Consider the following 13,046-nt stretch of genomic DNA (forward strand, 5'->3'; position numbering starts at 1 on the left):
GGAGATCTTAGTGCCAATTAGAACATATAACTAAGTAGGTGCACCTACACGATGTTCAAATCATCATAGATATGGTATGTAACCAGTCCAGTAACTTCTGCAACCACTAGTGTTATTGAAATGTAGCGCTATAAATTGTATATGTTGCTTGGAAACAAAATTCCCGATGTTCGTGAAGCCACAGTTTGGAGCGTTAGATATTAATAATGGAGGCTGTCTTACATAGATGGTAACAGGATTCCAGATGGTATAATCAAAGAAGGTATAATGAAGTCTCTTACCAGATCCCTGGCATCACACGCAAGACCAATACCTTAATAGTACATTCCGATTCCTGTGTTTGATGAGCCTCCTTCAGTTGGAAAAGAGTAAGAGATGTGAAGTCAGAGCTCTACTCACTGTTCCTCTCCGCTCCACGTGGTAAACAACTAATACTTCACATCTCTTACTCTTTTCCAACTGAAGGAGGCTCATCAAACACAGGAATCGGAATGTACTATTAAGGTATTGGTCTTGCGTGTGATGCCAGGGATCTGGTAAGAGACTTCATTATACCTTCTTTGATTATTAGGTGCACCTACTTAGTTATATGTTCTAATTGGCACTAAGATCTCCAACATGTGGTTATAATGTGTATACCATTTTATGTGGATTTTAGAATTTTTTAATAAATACCCTTTTCTATTGTTTCACCGTGCATGAGTGCTTTGTGGCAGACTTGGTTACCTATCGTATCTTTCTGAGTTTTGAAATCCAAAGGAACTTATTAGATTTCCAAGAGAAGCGGTATAGATAGAGAACAGCAGAGGACCTAGCACTGAGCCTTGCGGAACTCCAACTGATAAAGGAAGCGGAGCAGAGGTGGCCCCAGAGAATTTAACAGTGAAAGAGCGATTAGAAAGGTAGGATGAGAACCAGGATAGAAAAGTGTCTCGAAGCCCTAGGGATTGCAGCGTTTGTATGAGAAGAGAGTGGTCAACAGTGCCAAATGCAGCCGAGAGATCCAGGAGAATTAGGAGAGAGCAATGGCGTTTAGTTTAAGCAGTGATCAGATCATTGACAACCTTAGTCAACGCAGTCTCTGTGGAGTGTTGAGAACGAAAGCCAGACTGAAGAGGATCCAACAGGTTGTTTGCGGAAAGTAAGCGTGAGAGGCGAGTGTAGGCAAGTCTCTCTAGAAGCTTGGCACGGCAGCTGAGAGATGGGACGGTAGTTTAAGAGAGAGTTTGGGTCGAAATCTGTTTTTTTAGAATATGAGTAATCACTTCATGCTTGTATAGTGACGGAAAGATGCCAGTAGAGAGCGAGGGATTACAGATTTTAGTTAGAGGTGAGGTGAGCACAGGAGACAGGTATACCAATTTGCGAGGGAATTGGATCAAGAGGACAGGAGGTAGAGTGGGAGGATAAGAAGAGAGTACAAATTTTCTCTTCATTTGTGGGGTCAAATGAAGAGAGGGTGTCAGAGGTTGGTGGGAAGGAATTGAGCCAATTGCTTGTCGAGGAAGAGGATACCAATTCTAGTCTGACCTTATCAATCTTGTCCTTGAAATAGGAAGCAAGATCCTGGGCACCGATAGTAGATGGAGGGTTTGGGGTGGGAGGATTGAGAAGAGCTTTAAGGGGGGTATTCAATTGTTCCTCCGGCCGCTGGAAAAACGAGCGTGTTAAAACGATTACCGTTTATACGGTAATATTGCGCGCAAAAACCGTTAATACGGTAGTTTACTCGCTGAATTTCATCTCGCAGCTCAGGGAGTTGCGAGATGAAATTCAGCGAGTAATTACCGTATAAACGGTAATAGTTTTAGAGCGCTCGTTTTTCCGGCGGACGGAGGAACAATTGTATACGCCCCTCAATGTCTTAAAAAGGCGTTTGGGGTTGGAAGCCTGAGCATAGATAAGAGATTGGAAGTATGTTTGTTTTGCAGTGTCCAGAGCATTTCGATAGGAGCGGTAGATAGAGGGCGTTACTGCCTAAAGTAACGCGGCGTGCGCACTATTACTGTCCTTACGGTAATAGTGCACGTAAATACCGTTATTACGATACATTTCACGCTGGATTTCAGCTCGCGGCTCAGGGAGCTGCAAACTGAAATCTGGCTTAGTATTACCGTAATAACAGTAATAATTTTTCGCGGCGGAAAACGCCAACAATTGAATATGCCCCTTAGAAAGAGTTGAAGCATTCAGTGAATTTTTGTTTTATGCTTATTTTTCTTAAGGCCTTATTATTTTTCTTCAACCAATGTTAACTGTATTGTATTTTGTATTAACAATTGTATTTTGTATGCATTTTGTTTAATTTTTCTTCTTTCAAAAATATAATAAAAATCTTTCAAGTTAAAAAATAAATAAATCACTGAATATGACAGAACAGTTTGCGTGTGAGTTCAGTCAACCTTCCCCATCAGTGTCAAGTGACATGTGCGCCCGCCGATTACGCTCGCCCCCCTACACCCACGCTGTATGTTGTTGCACGCAGTCAGAACAGTACACTTTTGTAATTCAAGCGAACTGCTTGGTACTTGGTAATCCATGACTGTTTGTGCTTTAAACATTATTATTTGTTTCGTAAGTTGGTGTCCAAGTACATTTATATGACAGTTTGACGACTGTTTATCAAATGTATTACCCATTTGTGAGGATGATGGTTATTTGTTTTTTGTTTTCTTGCGGCCCACACAATCTTAGACTTTGATTATTTGGCCCAATTGGGGCTTTGAGTTTGACATGCCTGGTCTATAAAGAGTTACACACTGGAATTTAAACATTTGTGTCCGAGTACATTTTATTGCATAGTTTCATTATGCACTCTAACATAGAGTATAACAGAAAGCAAAAAGATCGGGTGGGACAGTCTAAAAAAGAAAAACAAAATAACTTGCATGTGCAAAAAAATTGGGTAACATAGCCCATCTAAAAAAGGTCAAGCCATCCGAGAAACTGTAATCTGCTAAATTTCCTTACTATGCTTTCATGGTGCCCTAATTGTTTTCCTGGATGTGTGAAACCAGTAGGAGAAATTAAGTATCCTTACCCATTAGAAATACATGGGCAGTGGGTGACCATGTGACAAGTAAGCCCATCTTTAAATCCTCAAAGAGTTAAATTCGGAATTCCAGACCCAAGGCCCTTATCCCAGAAGTCAAAGCCCTTTGGTGCTCAGAGGAAGCCAGGGAAAGAAGTATCAACACAGCTCAGCCCACCCCTACCCTAACCCAGTACTCTGGCCAATAACAGAGTCTTGCCTCGGGCCATCAGCATGCATCTCCAGATGGGTTGAAAAAAGTGTTTTTGCTTAAGGTACTGTCCATGGTATAAGCTTCCTAGATCATTAGGACTTGCCCGCCATCCCACAGGGGATCTTAAGTTGGTTATTGGCAATGAAGGTTTTCACTGTGTTTGTGTATTGTACTATTTATGCTAGTGTATTGTTCTTTATGATCTGCTGTGAGCTGTGTGGGTGAAATAAAACCCTTTATTTCTCCAGTAACTATGTTGGGCTATCATCCATATCCGACCAGTACCCTTCTATCTTAGATTTACAATGTCCAATTAAGGCATTTAGTCACTTAGGGCTAGATTTACTAAGCTGCGGGTTTGAAAAAGTGGGGATGTTGCCTATAGCAACCAATCACATTCTAGCTTTCATTTATTTAGTACCTTCTAGAAAATGACAGCTAGAATCTGATTGGTTGCTATAGGCAACATCCCCACTTTTTCAAACCCGCAGCTTAGTAAATCTAGCCCTTAGACTCATTTGTGGCTACTAGAAATGTTCACTAACCCCCGTGTTCTGGTTTTGGATCTGGATTAACTTTGTGTTTTGGTTTTGGCAAAACCGCCCTTGCGTGTTTTGGTTTTCGATCCTATTTTTTCCTAAAATCCCTTTTTTTTTCTAAAATCACATAATTTTGCTGTTTTTTCCCTACATTATTATTAACTTCAATAACACTAATTTCAAGTCACTTGCAGTCAATTTTGACCCCCTCACAGGTCACAATATTATTTTCATACACTTTCAAACAAAGACTGCAGCAACCTGGCTTGATGCTAATCGACAGAGCAGTGACACAAAAACACGGCAGTTCATAGCATATCTAGGAAACATTGCCACACAGCAGTGGCAGAAAAGAAAAGTGGTGCAAGATGGAATTGTCCTCGGATCATAAAACCAGTTATGGCTCATTTGATTGCTCCACCCGTTCCTTGGATAACTGTGGTAATTCTACAGCTAATACATGGTGACATACGCTGACCCCCCCCCCCCCCCCCCCCCCCGGGATGCGCGCTTTTATCAGACCAAGACCAATCCAGGGTGCCAGACAATGCACTAAAAAGAGCCATTGTAATTCAAAGCAAAAAGTAACTTCATCACTGAGCTTTGAATCAGCCCAAATTCCCCAAAAATTATAATATAGCTAGGTACCTTTGATTTAAAGTGCAGATTACAAACACTTTGTGCAATGCTGATGAAACAGCAGCAAAGTGGAAGGTTTGAGTAATACATATACATGTCTATTTAGACATCCATGCTTACAATACTTCTGCAACAAACGTTCTTGTCACTCACCGGACCGTGAGTGCCTCTGCGCTGCTGCGTGGTTCTCTAGCCTTCCTGCTGGCGCCTGTCCTGAGCCGCGGCCGTCCGCCATCTTGATGGACTGCGCATGCGCAGCATCCAAGAACTTATGACCTTTTGCTTTTAATCTAATTGGTGGATCAGGCACCTCTCCCTATTTAAGGCACCTGTGCTCATTACCTCGTTGCCTGATCTTGAGTCTCATTCCCTGTGAGTCTCTGAAGGTGTCTCCTGTGTCCTGCTAGTGTCTTCAGCTTCCTGCTGATTACCTGCTCTACTCATCAGGGGTTCCCATACCCGCTACTGATTCCTGTATCCTGCTCGTGTCCTCAGCTGGCTTCTGGATTACCTGCTCTGCTCATCAGCGGTTCTCATACCCGCTACAGACTCCTGTATCCTGCTCGTGTCCTCAGCTGTCTGCCGGATTACCTGCTCTGCTCACCTGCGGTTCCCATACCCGCTACAGCCGTTCAGCGCTCCTGCTGTGCCTGCATATCCTCGTTGGACAAGCTTCTCTACTCATCAGCGGTATGCTTACTTGTAATTGACTATCAGCTGTTACCTTGCATATCCGCTTAGGACAAGCTTCTTTACTCAGCAGCGGTATCCATACCTGTGATTGACTATCAGTTATTATCCCTCATATCCGCTTTGTACAAGCCTCTCAACTCAGCAGCGGTATACATACCGTTATAGACTATTTAGCAGTAACGCTGCATATCTGTTTGGAACAAGTTCCTCTGTGCTCTCATTGTCTTCATACAGTTATTGACTCTTTTCATGCCTCCACTTATCCGCACCTGAACAAGTCCTCACTTACTAGCAGTGGTACAACTTGCTATACGCAGACCACTGACTTCCCCGCTACCTACCTGCACCTGGACAAGTCTTCTCATCACAGCAGTGGTACAACTTGCTATAGGCAGACCACTGACTTCCCCGCTACCTACCTGCACCTGGACAAGTTTTCCCTTCACAGCAGTGGTACAACTTGCTATAGGCAGACCACTGACTTCCCTGCTACCTACCTGCACCTGGACAAGTCTTCCCTTCACAGCAGTGGTACAACTTGCTGAACGCAGACCACTAACTCTCCCGCTACCTACCTGCACCTGGATAAGTCTTTCCATCACAGCAGTGGTACAACTTGCTATCCGCAGACCACTGACTCTCCCGTTACCTTCCTTCACCTGCTCACGTCCACTCTGGTCTCCGTGGTTGAAACCTGCCTTTCCACTATAGCTGCAAGTCACTGACTCATCTACCAGTATAGCTCCAAGTCGCTGACTAATCTACCAGAATAGCTGCAAGTCACTGACTATCATCAATTCCATTGGCATCCTCTCTCCATCTGCTGTTATATACGTTCCACTATTCACCAGAGGACCGCTGTGCAAACGCCGCCCCTCTGGTAAGCATAGTCAACTGGTGAAATCCTGGGCAAAACTCCTAGTGCCCGTGACAGTTCTTTGTTAATAAAACTGTTGCCTTTATACCGTTCAAAAAAACTTAAAGTTATCCTCCACCATTCTTTGGATGTTGATAGTAGGATCAGGTGGAGTTACAGCAGATGAGTCACTAATTCTGGTCAATTCTTTTACAGTAGACAAGACCAGATGTCAAAATGTTGCGCTGAGTCATCTACATCATCCCTGGTTGTCTTGGGAAAGCTAAGTTTTTTCCAAGCAGCAGTTGACTGAATAACTGAAGGAGGAAACGCCGTCCTGTCACGTAACACTTGAGCTGTCATCTTGCTCACCAGGAGCTCCTTGCATCTCTTGAGATCTGGGTTAGTTGGAAGCAAAGAGAAGACATAGCTCTTAAACCTAGGATCAAGCACAGTCACCAAAATGTAGTGATCTGATTTCAAGATTTTGATAACTCTTGGATCTTGGCGAAGCGAATAAAGTACTTGATCTACAAGTCTGACATACTTAGCGCAATTGCTTTGTTTAATCTCCTACTTCAGTTTCTCAAGCTCCTTTTCCAAAAGTCTAATTAAGGGGATCACTTGACTCAAGCTAGCAGTGTTTGAACTCACTTCACAGGTGACTACGTAGAATGGTTTTAGCACCTTGCACAATACGGAAAGTGTCAGGGTTGGCTTACAGGAAATTGATACCTATGCTCTGCTGAACATAGCTAGGCCCACCCACGGGAGCGGAGTCTAACAGACAGGTGGTTTTCACCAGGAACCCCCGCAAGGAGGTATGGTCTTAGCTGCACCAAATCTACAGGTCGCGGTCCCGTGAGTGTGTGTACAGCAGAACGATGTGGGGGAGCCAGTTGAAGTGGATGGAGACGATGGAGTCCACAGACGAGTGGTATAAATAAATACAGGCACAACAATTATACAGGCTGATGGTCAGCAGCCAATGAGTCACTAGGAGATGAGAGAACTGGAGCAGTCACAATAGAGTACACTGGAGATGGTAATAGAGGTACTGGAAGAGCGATAGTTCAACACGGCCGCAGGCTGAGAGCAAACTGGAGTAGTGGAGGTAACTCGTAGTAACAGCTGATGAGTCACAGAGAGAGTAGCGGCTCTGAGCGGTAGCGATGAGAGAACTGAAGCTGTCACGATGATGTACACTGGAGATGGTAATAGAGGTACTGGAGCAGCGATAGTTCAACACAGCCAGAGACTGAGAGCAGACTGGAGCAGCGGAGGTAACTAGTGGTAACAGCTGAGGAGTCACAGGTCTAATAGCGGCTGAGTGGTAGGGATGAGAGAACCGGAGCTGTCACGATGAAGTACACTGGAGATGGTAAGAGAGGTACTGGAGCAGCGATGGTTCAGCACAGGCCACGAACTGAGAGCAGACTGGAACACAGGCAAACCACGAGGAGAACAGGAACCAGAACCACAGGCTGCAGGAAGTGAGCTTGAAGAACAGGCATCAGACAGGTGAATCCAGGAGGTTTAAATAGTGCTCCAGAAGTGCTTAGCCAATGAAAAAGAGGGAAGGTCCTGAAGTGCAATAGGCTTGCACCTGCACAGATCTGAATATAGCTGAATGAATGAACTGGAGAATGTCTGATGCTGGGACATGGCAGTTTCCAGATGAATGGACTGCAGGGAACGAGACAGTTACTATCTGCGGGACCGGAGTGTTACAGAAAGTATTCTCCACTGCGCTTGAGTAAAATACATCCCCCCTCCTTTCCCAATGTCATGGCTTGTGGAGTAAGCGTGGATGGCTTTTCGCTGTTCCTCTATCCGCTTTGTCACCACCGCTTGCTTCAGTTGGTGGCAGGGCAAATTAAATTGCTCTTGTAGCTGCTGCAATCTTCTACATGCTGTTGCAGAATGCCGGAAATGTCCAGATATTTTATGGGCCACAGACAGCATCTCCTGCACGTCCCTGTCATTTTTTAAAAAGCTCTGTACGACAAAGTTGATTTTGTGAGCAAAACAGGGAATGTGATGGAATTCACCCAGCTGTAATGCTCTCACAATATTGGTGGCGTTATCAGAAATTACATATCCTGAGGAGAGTCCAAGCGGGATAAGACATGTTACAATGACATCCCTTAGTTCTTGTAACAGATTGTCAGCTGTATGCCTCTTAGTAAAGCCGGTGATGCACAGAGTAGCCTGCCTCTGAAAAATGTGACGTACTTGGGTACATGCTGCTGCTGTTCCTGCTGGTGAAGGCGAATCACCAACCCAGTGGGCCGTCACAGTCATACAACATTTAGTTTGCCCAGTTCCGCTTGTCCACATATCTGTGGTTAAGTGTACAGTGGGTATAATGGCATTTTGTAGCCCAATAATTTCATTTTTACGAACCTTCTGGTAGAGGTGAGGAATAGCTTAGCTAGTAAAATGGTGTCGTGATGGAATTTGGTAAAGGGGACACAAGAACTCAAGTAACTGTCTAAAATCAGCTGCATTAATAGTGGATATTGGACGCAGATCTAATACTAGCATAGTCGCCAAGGCGTCTGTGATCCGCTTTGTGACTGGGTGACAGCTTTCATACTTGCTTCATCTTGCAAAGAATTGTTAAACAGTCAATTGTTGTAAAAACAACAAAAAACCTGGCGCACGGAGAGATGATGAAAAAATGGAGATCAGGTGTGAATCAGTATCTGCAGCTGAAGAGATCAATGAGATCTCAAATGTAAAAAATACAACACAACAGAAAACAGCGCTGATGACTGATAAACACAATCAATATACAACCATCCTAGGGGAATAAATGTATATAAACACTTTATTAAAAATGAACCATAAAATAAGCAACAATATGCGTTTCATCACCTGCCTGGTGATTTCTTCAGAGGAAGTCTTCCTCTGAAGAAATCACCAGGCAGGTGATGAAACGCGTCAGGTGATTTGGATGTTCACTGAGCCGCTGGATAGCACTATTCCATGACTCTGAAGAAATCACCAGGCAGGTGATGAAACGCGTCAGGTGATTTGGATGTTCACTGAGCCGCTGGATAGCACTATTCCATGACCCAGCTCATATCCCTAGTGGATTCTTGGAGGTTGCCTTTTTTGAGCCATATTATCGCTATACATTTGGTGCCACGATTGTGTTAGCTGCTATTCCACTACTTACACGGATTGTCGTCTTCACCTACATATTTACCACGGAGGTCCCGGAGTTCGTTCTGGGTATGAGGTGCGTGCGCATACAGACCACAATACGGGACTGAGTATCGGACCAGGTCTGTATTGCGCTTTCTGCTCAAGCAGTTTAGCGACTTTGATTTCCATTCAGGAGTGGCGGTTTTCTCATTGTGACATATATGGCATATTCTCCTCCATACTACATGTGTAAGAAGCATTGAAGTGGGGTTCACCATCATCGCGGTGACGTACACTTTCCACCACCAGTGTGGCCACAGTTATTTTTGAAGCTCCACTTCATGATCTTCTACAGGGTCATTGGACAATAGTATCTATTCGATGTGGGACATTTAGCTGGTTCTCTTTAGGAGTGATCGATTCGATGGTTCATCAGCCTTATTGATGGTTAACACAGTAGGTTTATATGATTTTTTATATGTCAAGTTGTTATCCACTGGCCAGTGTTGCATATTTTATGGTTCATTTTTAATAAAGTGTTTATATACATTTATTACCCACGGATTGTTGTATATTGATTGTGTTTATCAGTTATCAGCGCTGTTTTCTGTTGTGTTGTAGTCAATTGTTGTAAACTACTAGTAGTCTTCTTCTTGGTCTGCTTCTGGGATGAAGATCCGGCAGCAGCAGTGGGACTAACGCTCATGAATTCTTGAGGGATCCAGGATAGTGGAGGAGTCATCTAGCCTTACCAACTTGGATGCAGGACTAAGTCCGATTGCTACTGAGAATATTTATGAGGACAATGTTGTGGATGTAGATTGCAGGTGTCGGGATCTAGCTGAGAGAAGGGACCTAGCTGACACTGGACTGCTTGTTGCTATTTTTTTAACATAAGTTTCCAATTTTGCCAACAGCTTGCCATGAACTCGCTTCAAATGGCGTAACATGGATGAGGTTCCTAAATGGTTAAGGTCCCTACCTCTACTGTGTCACGATAATGACTTTTTTGGCTCCACTAATCTGGGAGGAGCAGAGTCTAAGGCACCCCCGGTATTCACCAGGGACCCCTGCAAGGAGGTATGGTCTTGGCTGCGTGAGGTGCGCAGGTCATGGTTCTCCCAGTTAGTAATCAGGGCAGTAGGGAGACAGGAATGGTCATGCGGTCCGGGTCAAAAAGCTAAACGTTGATGCAGTACAAAGGGGTGATCCAAGCGGAGTGGTCAGAGGCAAGCCGAGGGTCGAATACCAGGAACAAACAGAGCCAAATCGTCAGGAAGAGAGTGGTCAGGAACGAAGTCAAAGAGTCAGGAACCGAGGAGCAAACAAACAGGAGGAAGCAGGGAACAAACGCTGGAGCTGGAGAAACCAATACTCTGGCACCAGAGTATTGGAGGGAGGACTTATAAATATATGTAGCTGGACCCTGATTGGTGGCATGCATCCCTGGGCGGTCAGATGCACCTGACCGCCGATAATCAGTGTGGAGAAAGCGTACCGTTGCTATCGAAGTCAGCAGTCATTTCAATTAATATCAAGCAAACTTGGTTGTCTTTGTCTGAAAATATGCGTAGAGCACGCTATGACGTGGAAGGGCGTATCCAGCCGCAACACGTGACAATAACAGTTTTTACACTTGTACACACATTCGCACAAACACACACATCTGTAATTAGTACACATTAATTGTAGTTGCAACACATAGTTATTTATGTCAAAATATAGTAGTATTTATGTTTAATATTATAAGTTATATGCATGTTAGTAAAACATAAGTTTCCGGTTATAGGAAATGTGCCATGTCTGGTATGATTTTAATCCCCTATTCATCAGCAGTTGTCCGTTTTTTTCGCCGAAGAGATCGCACATTGCATACTCTAGTTAGCGATGTTAGGGAATAAATGTTTAAAGTGATACTGACTATAAAATGCTAATAGACTAGTTGAAACTGGATTCTTGGTGGGAAAGTCGGAGCACATCCCCTGGAGAGATGGCCCCCACCTTTGGATATTTTGGTTTGAACTGGCCTATAATCTGCAACATCCTGGACCTTCCTGATACCTGGACCAATAGAAGCAAGCCACATCATCTGTATTGTTTTACTGTATTTCTGACTGCATATAAGCAGAGGCTCTTGAGCAAGTGAGCAGTCTTGACCACAGACTTCAGACCTGAATGACTGTTCACTGGATCCAGGGCGCCTGCGATAAGTAACGGCTGTACATATTAATATTTCACTTCAATTATTATGCTACTTTTGGATAATAAATATCTTTGTGCGTTGGAAACACAAATCGAGATTCGACAATCGTTATTGGATAGCGACAAAACGTGCATAACATTGCCTAGCAACGGGACGCGGGTCTACTGCGCATGCGAGCGCAGCGACCACCCGGAAGATCGTCCCGTTGCTAGGCAACGGGACATGAGTCGGGCAGAGAGGCAGGTGTCCGTCCCCGGCACGTAGGAGCAGTGCAGGGACAGTGCCTGACATACTGACTGTGGCTTTACAACATCATCCTCATCAACATCCTCACTAGTGCCCTCGTCAGCTACATAAATATACCCCTCATTCTGGTGCAATTCCAAATTGGCATCCTCATTTGTGTATCACCAGCTACAATTGGGCTGTTCATGCACATATCTGCAGAAATGCTGAAAGGGGCCTTCTTTATGGGTACACCATCAGGAAAGTCAGGCTTACACATAGCACTCGTGGATAGACTCTCCTCAGGGATTTGTGTCATTTCTGAATCTGAACATACATTTTCCTCTAATGCCTTACTGTGTTCTTCCAGCTCGGGTTTTACACATAAAAGTATTTGGACACCACTTTTGGAGTCAGAATGACAAGTTCTTGCTTGGTCATGACTGACCTTACAAGAAGATGCCTTAGTGACAGTTGCAGAACTAGCACTCATAGAGAAATGCGAAGGCCTCATTCTTTCCTTGTCACTGCGTGTGTAGAATGGCATGTTGGCAGTTTTTTTTTTTTTTCTGCAGATAACTTTGCCTGGATTACAGGTCTTTTTTCTTGAACAAGGTAAAAGGTGATTTTTCACATTTTTGTTTCCCTGACTTAAAAACACTATGCACTTTAACATAGGCTTTAGCAGATTAGCAGATGACGTAGAGGGATTACCATCATAATGACTGGTGTCAGCAGCTGCTTGGTGCTCCTGGTCTTCTGTGTACTGCCGTGACTCCATTTTGATAACACAGTACAATGTGACTGCAGATTAAGAACAACACTGTGTAACGGACTTACCTGATCCCCGCCACTCCGTCCAGAAGCCGCACTTCTGCATCCAGGACCACGTGACCGCACCCGGAGGCGGTCACATGACCGCAACCCAGAGGCGGGGATTTTGAGTCCCCTTCAGCATAAAAACCTCACTCTGACACTCGCTGTGTGTCAGAGCAACACTTACCTGTTCCTGGCTCCTGTTCTTCGTGGATTGCAGTTTCTTACAGTTTCCAGTGTCTTCCTGTGTGCTGATCTCTGCCTGTTTGACTTCCCTGGCTCTCCTATCCCTGTGTACCGACCCGGCTTGCTGACCATTCTCCTATTCTCGTGACCCGTGTACCGAACCTGGCTTGTTGACTCCGAGTTGCCTTCTGATTCTGCCTGACTCCATTCCTGTGTACCGAACCGGCTTGTTTGACTCCGCTACCTCCGCTTCACTCCGCTGTACTACATCTTGGGGCAAACCTGGGGACCGCGACCTGCGACTCTTGGCAGCGAAGCCCACCCCGCCTTGCGGCGGTTCTTGGTGAACACCGGGGAGATCGTTAGACTCCGCACCTCAGATAAGCCAGCGCTAATCAAGATTAGTAATAGAAGTATCCCGAATCTGTTACAGTTTGCTCTGACCATGGATACCACAGCTAAAGATCTGTTGGAGCATTTAGTAGGAAGGA

The 13,046-nt window shown here is 44.6% G+C and overlaps 1 protein-coding gene across 4 annotated transcripts in view; it reads right to left on the reverse strand.

Moving 5' to 3' along the window:
• EXD1 (exonuclease 3'-5' domain containing 1) overlaps positions 1-13,046 on the reverse strand; it is a 208,068-nt gene that overhangs the window by 81,724 nt on the left and 113,298 nt on the right. The gene's annotated exons all lie outside the window — the stretch shown is intronic.

Source organism: Mixophyes fleayi, chromosome 12, assembly GCF_038048845.1.
Source record: "Mixophyes fleayi isolate aMixFle1 chromosome 12, aMixFle1.hap1, whole genome shotgun sequence".
Classification (NCBI taxonomy): Eukaryota; Metazoa; Chordata; class Amphibia; order Anura; family Limnodynastidae; genus Mixophyes; species Mixophyes fleayi.